The sequence below is a fragment of the Apus apus genome, chromosome 4 (assembly GCF_020740795.1).
Source record: "Apus apus isolate bApuApu2 chromosome 4, bApuApu2.pri.cur, whole genome shotgun sequence".
Classification (NCBI taxonomy): Eukaryota; Metazoa; Chordata; class Aves; order Apodiformes; family Apodidae; genus Apus; species Apus apus.
Genome location: NC_067285.1, coordinates 38,709,280 through 38,723,328, shown reverse-complemented (window position 1 = coordinate 38,723,328; position 14,049 = coordinate 38,709,280). Strand labels below are relative to the sequence as shown.

The 14,049-nt window shown below is 43.7% G+C and overlaps 1 protein-coding gene across 1 annotated transcript in view; it reads right to left on the bottom strand.

Annotated features, from left to right (window-relative positions):
- Positions 1–14,049, bottom strand: part of SHROOM3 (shroom family member 3) — a 153,949-nt gene that overhangs the window by 123,791 nt on the left and 16,109 nt on the right. The window lies entirely within an intron of this gene.

The window sequence follows — 14,049 nt, the reverse complement described above, 5'->3', positions numbered from 1 at the left end:
GATGTCTTCACAGAGCTAAAAAACCATGCAAAGCATATGGATGGGGATGGAGTGCTGTGCTATCCATTTCACAGCTGAAAATGTATAAAACATCCTGCAACTGACCCCAAAACTGATCCAAGACATTCTTCAGTCCTAGCTCTATGTTAAGCTTCCAGGTTGCTCTTCTGCCTCAGAAATTTACTCAGGAAGCCCAGTGTTAATGAAATTAGAAACCACCAATAATAAAGTTGCCCTCCTCTCTTCCTTCCTAAAATTCCTCCCCAAATCTGTAAGACAAAGAGATGCACTCTAATAGGCCTTGTTGCACCAGAGCCAGGCTTGCTTAACTAGCAGCTCTGGGAACAATGAATTGAGCTTTTTATAGTGCATTTTTGGGGCACTCACCCCTGTTCCTCCATCACTTCAGCCACCTCCAGACAGCACAGGGGATATCTGGGGTTGTTTTGGGGCTGTACAGGGCTGACGTGTGGGCACAGGGGCTGTTTTTTGGGTGGTGGTGGGTCCATGGGGCTGGTTTTGGGGTTCAGGATGCATGTTTTGGGGTGCTCACCCCTGTTCCTCCATCAGCTTGGCCAGCTCCAGACATTGTGTGGGGGTTTGGGGGATGTTTGGGAATGTTTGGGGTTGATTTGTGGGCACAGGGGGTGTTCTGGGGTGTTCTCTCCACTGCCACTAGCTCACAATTGCTGCAATGGGATAAAATAAATGTATGGATATAGACACCACAACCCAGAGGTGGCTTTCAGACGTGGTTCTGGGCAGTGTATGAGCTCAGTCTGCCTGTTAGAGGAAGAGATGTTTCTCACTCAGCTGTCTGCCTGAAATAGGTATCATCACTCAGTGTCCTAATTCATTGTCCTAAGAGGTGGCTGAAGGAACAGCATGTCATACTTAGCTAATTACACAGGCTGAGATCTTTTGTTCTGCTACCTCTGGATCGCCTCAATTGATTCTTTCAGTCCCTAAACAGCTTTGTGGGCTGTATGCCTGGGCAGAATGAGGTCTTTTGTCATCCCTTCATGAATAAAAATGTTTTAAATCCTCTCTTTCTCCCTCCAGTCCAAGTAGCAGCAAGGGTAACCTTGGTGCAAGGTTGTGGCTGATCAGTATCTGTCAGCTGCTTCCTCAGATGTGATTGCAAACACAGTGCCCTCCTCACATCAACTTCCTCCTCCTCCTAGGCTGTGGGAGTTCACATCCTTCACAGCATCGGCTCTCCAGTCCTTCAGTCCATCAAAGATATCTACTACTACCTCCATTTCCATGGGCTACTGGGAATTTAAGTCTTGAAGACCTCTCCTGGAGCTCAGATAGGCTCTGACAGCTAACCATGTGTTAAAGGCAACTATAGCTATTGCTCTTGGCCCTCAAACAAGTAAGTCTCAGATATCAGCAAACCAAGAGTGCAGTCCAGCTGTCAAAACCTTCAGCAACTTTGTCTAGCCCAGACCCCTGAACGTAAGACACTGAAACATCCAGATGCTGACACTGGTATCAAAAGAGCCTTGTTACAAAAAAAATTGCATGACATCCCATGTCTGCTTTTCTCTTCCATCCCTTTAGTTAAGTGATACCTTCTTTGTGGTCAGGATTGTGAGCCTTGGTTATGCATAGAGCAAGATGCTCCAGAGAGCAAATCATGCTCTCTTCTGATCTCCTGAGAGCAAAAGCTCTCTCAGCTAACACAGTCACAGCACTAAAAACAGTCACCCTGACTCTGCACTGATAGTTCTATAAATTAAATGTGAGTGTGCAATAAGCGTTTTTTAAACGTTTCTGATTTCACCTCTCGAACGGATCAACAATTTGATTTCTGATCTTACCTTCCCTTCTCTGCAAGATGCTGAGAGCAGACATGATCAATCCGAGATAGCTGGAGGGATGGTAGGAAGGCAAAAAAGAACCTTACTCTGTTCCTATTAACAAATACTTTACAAGAGTTTTTGTCAGAAAAACTACTGTACCGGGCAGTGCTCAGCACTGAGTCCTGATGCTGAATTCTCACAACTAATCACCTTCCTACCCAGAAGTACTAAAGCAGGGTGGGTGCTGAACAACTCTTAGAAAATCTTGCAAGCACAAATAATTTGTGAGTACAAATCACTTGAAAAATTGTCTACAGAAAGTATTTGAAGTATCGCCTTTGTAAGGGTTTAAGATCTGTGACCCTGAGAAAATAGTTACAGTTTTATCCCGCTTGCTCTGTGAGCTTCCAACAACTTCTGCAGGGAGGTAAATGAGTCCTACGGTTTCCCTGCAATTTCTTAGTCAAGTTTGTAAACCCCAGAAATGCCATGAGATAAATTTCTAGATTACGCTGCCAGGAAAAGGGGTTGTGAACATTCCACATAATAACAATGCTTCATGATTAATTAATTCCTGTGTAAACCATTCTGAAACATTTTTTTTAGGAAAAAACAACATCCTACCTTCAGTTTAATATTTCCTAGTATTAAGACACTGCTGTGGTAGATGCCTGGTAAATTGTTCCCCTGATAAATGGCCCTTCACAAATAAAAATCTACCCCTTGTTTCTAATTACATATTACAGCTGTGGCATCTGCCCACTGGTGATTTATTTTTTTGTAGTTAAACTGAAACCACTTGAAATGCAATTTAAAATGGGAAGTATCAGGATTGGCAGTGTCTCCCTGAAGTCCTACCTAAAATGTCTCCTAATCTAATAATAGTCTCTTAATCTAATAAACTTCCATATATAATGAACATTTTCTCAGCATTGTCTGGAGTCAGTAAACCTGGTATATCCTCTTAAAGTACAAGTAGTAAAATGCAGATGTCACGACCAAGCTATGAGATGACTGCATTCTGCTCTGTGTGCCCATTCTCTGGAGCTGAATATTTTTCAGCTGGCTGAGTTTCAGATGTGAACTAAAGTGATTAATATATGAAAAGGCTCTTAGCATCCATTCCTGTGCTCACAGTCCCTAAACAATTTTGCCCTGATGCTTGGCAATGAAGTAATAGCTCATAATACATGCTTCATCACTTACTGACATTCATCATGAGGACTCTTGAGTAATAAGGGCAAATTCCATTTATTTTCCAAAGTAATGGACTCAGGGAAGGAGAGAACACCTTGGGACTAACAAGCAGTTGCTAACCTACTGTGATCAGAAAATAAAGGCATACTGCTCTTTTGTAGCTATTTACACTGACTGGTTCCATGTCAGATTTGTTCCCTTTGAGTTGGAGGGAGTTGGAGTGAGTTGGTTCGATTGCCAGCTTAGTGTGTCTGAAATGCTAACTGTCTTGTTTCCGTTTCACACATCATCATCACCACAACATTTCAGGGAGTAGAAGACAGATGTCAGCTTGACTGATAAGGCAGGCTGAAATACAGCCAGATAACCTGCAGGTTTATTACAAGTTCAACTATTGCTTTTCCCTGGCCCAATATTAAATCAAGACTCTGGCAAAACTGCAGCTCTGCTGCTTTCGTTTAAAAACTATTTTTTTGTGGTTTGGTGGGTTTTTTGGAAGGGCCACAGGAGTGTCTCCGGTAAGAAGCTGAGAAGCTCCCCCTGCTTCTAAAACCCAGCCAAAGATCCATTAGAGGGACAAGAGATGAACCTCAGTGATTAACATACGAAGTAACTGCTGTAACGCCTGAGCAGAGAGGCACTTGGGGAGAGAAGAGCTGTGCTGCAGGAGAGCAGTGCTGGGGAAGGAGGACGGTGCTGGTGGTTGGTGAGGAAGAAGGGGAAGAAGGTGCCCTAAGCACCTTTCCCTGCAGCCCATGGCGAGACGGCAGCTGTGCCCCTGAACTCATGGAGGAACGTGGTGGAACATTCCCTGAAGGCACCAGGAGGGATGAACTTGGCCAGTGGACTTGGATTTTGTGGCCAGTGGATCTGCTGCCTGTGGACTCTGATTGCACAGCTTTGGAAGAGCCCGGGCCAGGGGATTTGGCTGTTCCCGAAGGAGCCTGTGACTCTGTGAGAAGCCCAGGCTGGAGCAGCTTGCTCTGGACCTCGTGGAATGGACTCATAAAGGAGGTTTGTGGAGGACTCTCTGCCATGGGAGGGACCCCGTAGGGAAGCAGAGGAGGACTGTGAGGAATCCTTCTTCCTGAGGAGGATAGAATAGCAAGAACCACCAGCCTGTGAACTGACCCTAAACCCCATCCCCCTGTGCCGCTGGGGGAATGGAGGCAGAGAAACCAGGAACAAAATAATTTGGCCTGGGGAAGAAGGGAGGGGTGGGATAACATATGCAACCACTGCTCTGTGCGTTGTGTGTGTTTGATTAGTGTAAAATTAAATTATTACTTTTTCCCAAACTTGAGTCTGTTTTGCCCGGGACTGGTGAAGAACCCTCCTTGTCCTTTATCTCAACCCAGGAGCTTTGTCCTCCTCATCCCAAAGTCTGTGGGGGAGGGGGGGAGTGAGTGAGTGGCCCTGGGGCTGTTCCTTTTGTTGTCCCAAACCACGACACTATTGTTTTAAACGATGTTTTTTGCCCAAATACTCACAATATGTTTAGGTGTCTGCTGCCTTTTGAGGTACTCCAGGACCTCATATTCTCATAGTCTCATAAATGCTTCTTTCCTTCAGGAAGTATAAAGAAGAAATCAATGCAGAGAAGTATAAGTGCTCTGGTCCCCAGATACATGCAGGTGTAATCAGTTTGGAGTTAGGCACCAAAATATTACATGTCTATATAATTCCTTGCAGATTAAAGTACTCTGAGAACATAACACATTTCTAAAACCAGAATTTCACTATCTGATTGATGAAGGAATAAACGCATTCAGACCAACTCGTGACAGGAAAATGTGTTAAAACCAGCTAATAACATTTTCCTTATCAGCCCCAAAACATAGACCATCTTTTAAAATCTAATGGTTCTTGCATTGCCTAGCTCCATTACCTCAGCAGAAGGTTTAGAAGCTGGCCATAGGATTCACATGGTTCACTGAGTTGAGGGAACTAAAGCCATGTAGCATATAGAGTCAAACTCCCCAGGTCATGTTAACAGGACTTTGAAGACGTTTGATCCTTTAGGCCAGAAATTTATCTTCTTATGACCACCTGGCTCCTTTTCTTGGCATGACTGAACCTCACACATAAAAAGAAACCACAAATACTTTCAGCAGCTGAGGATTTTCCATGCCCACAGAGATGGAAGACTTTGCCAGAACAGCAAACATCACAGCAGCATTTTACATACTTGGTAGCTTGCAATCAGCAAAGTAGAAATCCAGTACCAGCCAAGCTGGTACAAAGCTAAGAAAAAGAACCAGAAGAGAACCTGCCAGTTCCAGTGATCATAGTTACCCAGCATACCACCTCCTTCTCTCACCAGAAAGCACAAGCTCCTGCTGGCTTCATTTTCCCACTGTTGTTCTCTGGGCACCGCAAGTTCACAACTTAGAAACACTTTTTCTGGAGCCCAGATTCTGCTGCTCCCAGATGATATTTACTCTGGAGCTTTCACAAATGCTCAAGGACAAAGATGAAGTGCTGAGGAACATTCCACGACTGCCATTTCACTACCACACTCACCCTCTTCCCTGACTACCTGCTCTCTGCACCTTTCCACCAGCTGCCCTTCCAGCACTTAAAGGCCTCCGGAGAAGGCTGATGCACTTGGCAATTCCATCTTTTGTCTGAAATGTCAACCCAAGATGTAGGGTAGGTACAATAAATGGTAATGGTGATACTTGACAATGCTTGTTCACCTTCTCAAAAGGAGGAGAAAGAATCATAAAGGAATCCTGTCTGCTAAATAAAGCAGACCAATAAAGCAGTCGTTACAACTGGGTTTCAAATACTCTGTTAAGCATCTTACAAGCTAATGTATACACAAACTGGGAGAGGAATGTCATAAAACACACAAGCATACACAAATGTGAGATTATTATGGTCAAATTGTCCTTTCTTAATGATAAATCAGATGCAAGCAGAAGGGGGAGGCTGTGAGTCCCTATAAATTATTTAAGCCTTCAGAATCAATGTAGCAGAAAAGAGGACAGAGTTTAAATATACAGCCTATAGTTTTCTAAAGCACTAAAGGAAATCATTCCTACATGCATTAGATTTGATTAATTGGATGGATCAGGTAGCATTCAGGGGAGTTAGAAAGGAGGTAAATTGACCAAGGATCTAAGACAAAGGTCCCATGGCTATTCAGCAGGATCTGTTTTTCTTCAAAACTCAAAGGAAAAGGCCATCATGTTTTATTTCTGTATCCGTCATGGATTCTACCTTATTCACACAATTCCTCCCTCTTTTTTTCTTTTTTTCTTTTTTATTTTTCCACAAACAGCATGATCCTATCAGCCTGCCCTTTCAGTGGCTGAGAACCAGCCCAACTGACAGCTGGACTCCATCATTTTCCCTGTTTCCAGCCCTAATTGCTTGGCTCAAGCTCCTATCTGCCCATTCAGGGATCACTCATTGTCTTTACCTGGGGAAAGAGAACTCTCAGCATAGTGACATAAGCTCAAATCAGCTCCTTTTAACTCCAAGAGGGAGTAGGGCCACATAAATTCCATTCCAGAGTGAGACAGACCTTTTCCCAAGGTCTGGCCTCTCTATGCTATGAAAGGTTCCCTCTTTTGCCCACCAATGGCTAATTCAAAGTCCACTTTTGTCCTGGAAAAGACAGGGGAGGCATGAAGCAAAGTTTTTATCAGACAGGAAAGAGGTTATTTCCCCCACTGCTGTGAGAGAAGCAGCTCAGATGACAAAATGCTGTCTTTTGATGCCACAGGGCAGATTTGGGATATTGGCCAGCTCCCAAGGGCTCTCCTTGGATGACTTTGCCATTGTCTCTCAGTTTTCAGGCAGGTAATAATTCTCATCCATCACACTTGAAATAGCTAGAACTAAATTCTGCTTCAGTTACGTCACCGTGCAGCAAAAGAAATACTACTAACATCTCATTGACTCTTTCCAGGTTTACCAGAGGACAATTTCAAGAGCAGATTTCCATCCTGAGGGTTCATCATGCCCCTCACAGATGCACTCAGCAGTCTTCCTTTTAAAGCCCTTGTTATGCAACACTTCAAAAAGCCCTCTGTGTCCATTTTAGTCTCACAGCCCATCACCTACAACTAGTACTTTGCCACCTGCTACCACTGAAAGTGTCTGCTCTTGCCATGCACCTCCCTTGTGCCAGTGAGAAGAGCTCAAGCATGAGTACCTTCCTACTGCATTTTTGCCTTGAATTGGTAACATCCATGTTGCTGTTTCTAATTCTTGGCCTGAACACTGTGTGCTACCCCAGAGCAGGTTGCTGTGGTGTAACATCTGAGGGGGGCTCAACTGTGTTTTGCATCACAAAAAATGACCCACGGCTTCTTGAAAATCTGCTGCAAGTGTTGTGCAAAGCCACTGTTAAAGGCAGAAATTTGTCAGGGTGGAGCTGATAATTTTGTTTTGCCCCCAACAGCCTGCTGAGTCTCTTCTGGCCCCATAGCAAAAGAGACAGAAAAGATGGTGTGAGTGGGGACCTGAGGTGGAGTCAGATCATAAGCAGAAGCTCCTTAGTCTTCCTGCAGGGCCCCTTCTCTTTAACCATACTGTTTTCTGCACTGCTCAGGAACTAAAGTGCACAAAAGCACAGCAGAGAATGGATCAGGCCTGTAACCTGGTTTCACTTTTATTATTTGTTCCTAATCTCCCTTCAGTTCCCACACACTTACTGAAGTATCGATCACCCCATAGAAAAAGCTTAAAATGAACAATGGATTCATGGTTAATGAGTTTCAGTAACTCACATCACCTCACTTGAGCCCTTGGAGTGAGAAAGTGAAGTGCTACTGTACAAGCTCAAGTGACTGCTCACAATTTCCTTAGTATTTCATCTCCTTGTAATTTTGCAGTTTGCCTTCTGAGCTAATGTTTGTTTTTCCAGAGAGAGGTTATTATGGTAAACTGATATCAGACTGGCAGTGTGGGAAAGGCCATTTCAGTGCACACATCTCCTGTACTTCAATACTTCATTCAGGAAAGCAACATGGACAAAAAATAATCCATCTAAGAGCTTTTTTCTCTTAAAGAATTACGACACCTTGTTGCTAGTGCAACGGTGACGTCCCCAGAATCAGGGAACTACTTAACCCCAGCAGCATTTGTTTAAAAAAGGGATGGACAGAACTGAGAGGCAACCTGAGTTGTAAGAAGGTCTTAAAAACTAGGAAGAGGTGATGTAATTCCGGGTAAGCCTGCTGACACCAAGGAAATTATACTTATTGATACCAGCTCCAGCACAGCCTGTTCATCCCACCTGAGTGGGATGGAAGTCTGGGCAGTTTTGCTTTTTTTTTTTCTTCTTCTTTTTTTTAGGATTATACTGCTCCCTATTCTCTCTTCATTCCTAGGCCCCATTTCTTTCCATCATCCCTCCTTGGTGCTTACAGAGTTGCTCCCTCCAGTGATTTTCTATAGCAGGAATGATTTAAATTCCAGCATTTGTTTCTGATGGAGAAGATACCACATTCCTCTCATTTCAGTGTGAGCACCCCTTGGGCACATCAGCATGTTCTGGTGTTGTCCGGGTATTTGAACACTGAAATCTCCAGGAACATGATTCTTTTCTGTTTAGTTATCTTATTCACACCCTTAAGCATGTTTTACTTTACTCACCTAAGTAACGATAGAGAAAATTATGGGATTTCTGAGCTGAGGGTGGACTAAGCCCCATTTGTAGAAGTCTACCATCCAAAATTGTGGAAGAAGAAAAATTTCCTTTTACTTTTGCAGTTGTGGAGAGAAGATAGTTCTTCATGGTTAATATAACACTCTAATAATTTTTTCTATTCTCATCTTGCTGAGTAATCTTTCTCCTAAATTATTCATCTTGCTTAAGCAATAGAAGTGTGATACTGTCTTAGAAAAGCCAACTAACTGCTCAGGCTCTAGCTGGGAAGCAACACAAGTTCCCCCTTTGTACAAGCTCTTCTCAAATGTGATTGTTTCCCCAGTGTCAAATTCCATGGATTTTAGCAGCTGAATAGGTACAAAATTTGACATGGTCAGAAACGTGTGCTTATAAAAACTTATTATGGTTGAATAGCTGGTGCATTCTTGGTGCACTCATGTGCAAACTCCACTTTGAGATAACTGGCTGGCATCACCTCTGGGCCTCATTAGCACACACACGCACGGATCCCAGAGAGGTCTGGCTTGTGCTCCCATCCTCCTCTCAAATGCCATCCAGACTGTTCCCATGTTTCATGGGAGGAGGAGGTGCACGAGGCTGGTGTGGAGCAAGCTAGCACCCTGCAAATAACTGCTGTCCTCAGCTAACCTTCGAGCTGGCCGAGTCGGTTCAATGCCACGACTCCTCAGCCAAGACAAGCCCTGGGAGAGTTAGGCAGCCCTTGAGAGCCACAAATTCTGTGCCAGGAATTACAGCCATCTCAATATTTAACTGAGAACAAGACTGGGCAGAAATACTGAGTCTCATGACCTTCCAGTTGATGTTGCTGTGGGCTGCTAGAGGGTTATGTTGAGCACCAGCATCCAGGCAGCTCCCACACCCTCAGCATCCTCCTACCAGGCTGATAAAAACCACCAGTCTGTAGCTGGACACCAAAGTGCACAGTGCAGCCAGAGCCAGAGCTGTGTGGCTGAGGGGGTGGTGGGCTGTGTAAAATGGAGCAAAGAATGGTGAAACATCTGACAGTGGGAGAGCTCCAGGCCTGTGTGGGCTGGGGATGTCTGTGTCCCTCTATGGGCCTGGCACCAGTGCACATGCAGCCTATGTGGGTGGATCTAGTGCAGAGTCAGCAGCTTACACTGGCACTGAAGTACATACAGCAGCTTTAAGGAAAGCTGCTTCACTCTCACAAGCTGCTCTACTGACAAGGCCTTACACTACCTAAACCTCTTTCCCTGGATTAGTGCTATCCCTAGGTTTAGAGACAGATCTCAGATGTTATTTGGAATAGTTGAAATAACAAGGTTTAGGCAGCTGGGGCTATGAGGGAAGGTTAAGAACTCATGTTGAGCACACAGTGTCTACCTCTTGGCCTTAGCTAATTCTTAGGATTCATAACCTTCTGCTTAGAGCTGAGCTTTTAAGCTCAGGCAGTGGGACTTCTGCTCTCCTGTGGAGATCCCCATACCAGTCCTGGGTCACCAAAGAGGAGTAACCTCACAGGATTCTTTTCCCCTGCCTCTCTCTATTGTAGTATTCATGGGCAAAGGGCCACTGTATCCCCTCTGGGTGGAAAGACACCATGGGTGAGAGGTACTGAGTATTAATAACTAAGAGCAGTAGCCAAGAGGGAATCTGAGTGAGAAGTCTGATTTTTTAAGAGCACTCAGTCCCACAGCTAAGGACCAGGGCAATGACCCTGAACACTGAGTGTTCCTGCAAATCCAGTTCTCATCTACTCTGCTCTGAAGACTGCTCATCAACTTTTATAATGCCTATGTGACTTAGGTGATTAAGTCCAACTGGGGACATGTTAGTAGTGGGAACATTTTCCAAACACATCCTGATTCTGAGAAGATGCATTAAAAAGAAAAGAACATGAAGTTCATAATTTTTAAACAAAAATTTTCAATTTTTCTGTTTTAATTAAAATGTCACTATTTGATTTGATTATAGCAGTTGAAGCTATTTCTGGGAATTCTCAAAACTAAAACTGTTACTTGATCTATATGGATCAAGTGCAAATATTTTTGTAACATTCAGTGACCTGAAAATTCATTTTCCACTCAGCTCCAGTTACCAATAATAATAAAGAGAAATATCTTTCTCCCTGACCTTCCTTGCAAATTTTTGGCAGCACTATTTACTGGGAATGCAATATAGGGACAGGATGGGCATTACATCTGGGCAGAGTATGAAGGCTGTAGGCCTTTACTAGCATTTATTTCCCTGTGCAGCAACAAAATCTCTGTTCACTTCAGTTAGATGAGGGAACATGGAAAAATTATTTTCCAAAGTAATTTTCCTTTTTCCACACCTGCAGTTCTAAGACTTCACACAATAGATACTATGCAGGTTTAAGCATAAGAAATTCCAGAAAAAGCTGATTAGACAGGTTGTCCAAAGAAGCTGTGGCTGCCCCATCCCTGAAAGTGTTCAAGGGTGGGTTGGATGGGGCTTGGAACAACCTGGTCATGTCCCTGCTGATCCAGGGAGGCTGGAACTAGATGATCTTTAAGGTCCCTTCCAACCCAAACCATTTTGTGATTCATCACTTCGGATCAGAAATAGAGATTATACAATAACAGCAACTGTATTCAACTCACCAAGCAGCCAACAAATGCCCAACACACTAAACCTGAAAGCACATTGATCCTGCATTTAGGTGACAATGCACTTTTGGGATGTGTAACATCATCTATCGCACCCCTCTCCATCAGAGATTGTTGTGGTGGTCTCCAAAAATGAACCTCCCCATTTGTGCCATTGCTCAGTGTTGTTTTCAGAGGTGTTTTCCAGGGCACCCTTAAAGGGAAAATTGCAAGCCACTGGTGCCTGGTAAAAGACAAAAATAAATCTGTCCTGTGTTAAGTGCTGAGTCTCTTTGCAGGGGGTTTGCTCTGCCAGCAGCTATTCAGTTGCAAACACGTCTAAGGATTCAAGAAGGCAACACTAACCACTTGACATCAAACAAGAGACTTCCTCTCCTTGGCTTTCCATGTATACATCAACCAGACAGGATAATAGCTACTAAGGTAGAAGGTTTTTCTAAGCAGCACATAGCATGTACAGTCCCAATGTAAATCAGTAAATATTTATCCCATGAATATTATTATTTATCAATGAAATCTGATCATGAGGCCAGTTCCCATGTAGATACGTCTTCCCTTTCCAATAATGTGCCACACAGAAGAGTTCAGACAGCCTTCTGCAGAAGCACTGGTAATTAATATTAGAAGTTAGTTTCTCCTCAATGTGAGAGGCACCTCAATTTCACAAGTGCAAGAATAACAAAGGATTAACTCACCTGCACTCCTGACCCGCTGACCAACCCTTCCTTGATTCACATTACTCCATAGGCTGCAGTGGATCAGAGGCCCATAAAACATTTTTTGTTACCCATTGTAAAACTGTTTCAGTAGCCAAGGATGAAATGAATCAGTACTTTTTGCAAGCAGAAATATGAAGCTATTGGAGAAAAAAAAAACAAACAACCAACCTCTTTCTGTGAAAACTCTTTGTATGATGCTAACCTGGAGTTCTGAATGACTCTGGTTTAGGATTCTTCTACTGACACTTCTCACTCTGGAATCATGCTAACTATGCTGCATAACAAAACCAAGGCTATATTTGTCAGCCAGTATTGCATTTCCTGACTGCAGCTCCCTCTCCTATTGTTCATTTTATACAGCCTTTAGCCAGAGGACCCGAGTGCTCACTGTGGCCTCAGTGAGGTGCTGTGCTCCAAGGGGATGTGGGGAGCTGTACGAGAACACCCTTGGGTGCTGCTGCACTCTGCCAGCTCTTGATGCGTGTATGAAGGTGTTTGAGAACTGCTGATCTGAGACACACTCCCTCTAGTTCCTCTCTTAGCAACTACTGTTGCTCAGAGGATACAGCACAGGGTGATTCTGACATGTCCTTACTGGTCCTATACAAGAGGAAACAGCACAAATCAGTGGATATCCGAGGGCTGGAGAGGCTCTGCTCTGGAGACAGGCTGGGAGAGTTGGGGCTGTTCAGCCTGGAGAAGAGAAGGCTCCAGGGAGACCTTAGAGCACCTTCCAGGGCCTGAAGGGGCTCCAGGAAAGCTGGGGAGGGGCTTGGGACAAGGGCAGGGAGGGAGAGGACAAGGGGGAATGGATCAAAACTGGAAGAGGGGAGATTTAGGTGAGACATTGGGAAGACAGTCTTTAGTGTGAGGGTGGTGAGACCCTGGCCCAGGCTGCCCAGGGAAGCTGTGGCTGCCCCATCCCTGGCAGTGTTGAAGGGCAGGTTGGATGGGGCTCTGAGCAACCTGGTCTACTGGGAGGTGTCCCTGCTGATGCTGGGAGGTTGGAACTAGATGATGTTTAAGGTCCCTTCCAACTCAAACCATCCTATGATATAATGCATACCCCTTAAAAAAATGTGTTTTGAAGTGTTACAATTGCCTTAGAAATATAAAATGCACAAGATTAATATCCAGGGATATTACTACATCCATTCCTTCATGAATTCTACCTCACTACCTATATTTTCCTAGGAGGTTAATATATCCCTTGTACAATTAAGAAAAGGTCTTAAAGGAAGATACTGGCAGGTTTCAGCTCTATTTCACCAGAAGACAAAAGGTCAAAGTAAGTCACAAAGATAATAAGGAATGTCATCCATAGGTGGTATGAAGACAAAATTGTTCCACGTTCAAACAGAGGTTTGTTTTGAAAGACATATTTTGACAAGAGCAGAGCGTCATTATTTAGTTATAGTGTGATTCTGAGTGGCAAGAACAAGGCTGCTTCCACATGCAGGTTAGATGGTGTTGATCCCTGAAAGGCAGGGAAGAAAGAATAATTTTAAAGGGTTGAAACTTTTAACTCTGACATTTCGAAAGCAGAATGTTTTGGTTTTGGTTATTATTTTAATTTAAAAGTTCACCTGCATTTATTTTGCAGGGTCAAACAAAACTTTTCTGTTCAACACAAACCCCTGATTTCTTTCTATTTGTTTTGTCTTGTCATTTTGGCTCAGAGTCCACAAGAACTAGTCTCTTTAAACAGGCCACCAAACTAAGACTATTTCATGGTTTTATGTTCTTTAAGCTTTCCTTGTGTTAAAAATTAGTTTTCACACCATGGTCAATATGCTGGAACTACATAAAACTTGTAAATCCAAGTGAATAACCAAACTGCTGAAGCCACCTGCTCCAAATGCACATCTCCTACACTCCCTCCCATCCAGGAATGCACATTTTATACAGATAAAAGGCATTTCAAAGTCTGCAGGCCAACAGAATTCTTCCTCTGATCTCCTCCTGACCAGGGTCTTTGGTTTTTCTTCCTGACTGCTGATTATTTTGGCAAGAGTAGTAACACCACTAAGAATTTACAGACTCTCTTGTATTCCAAAACTGATTTAGCTAACTTAAACCAGCAGAAA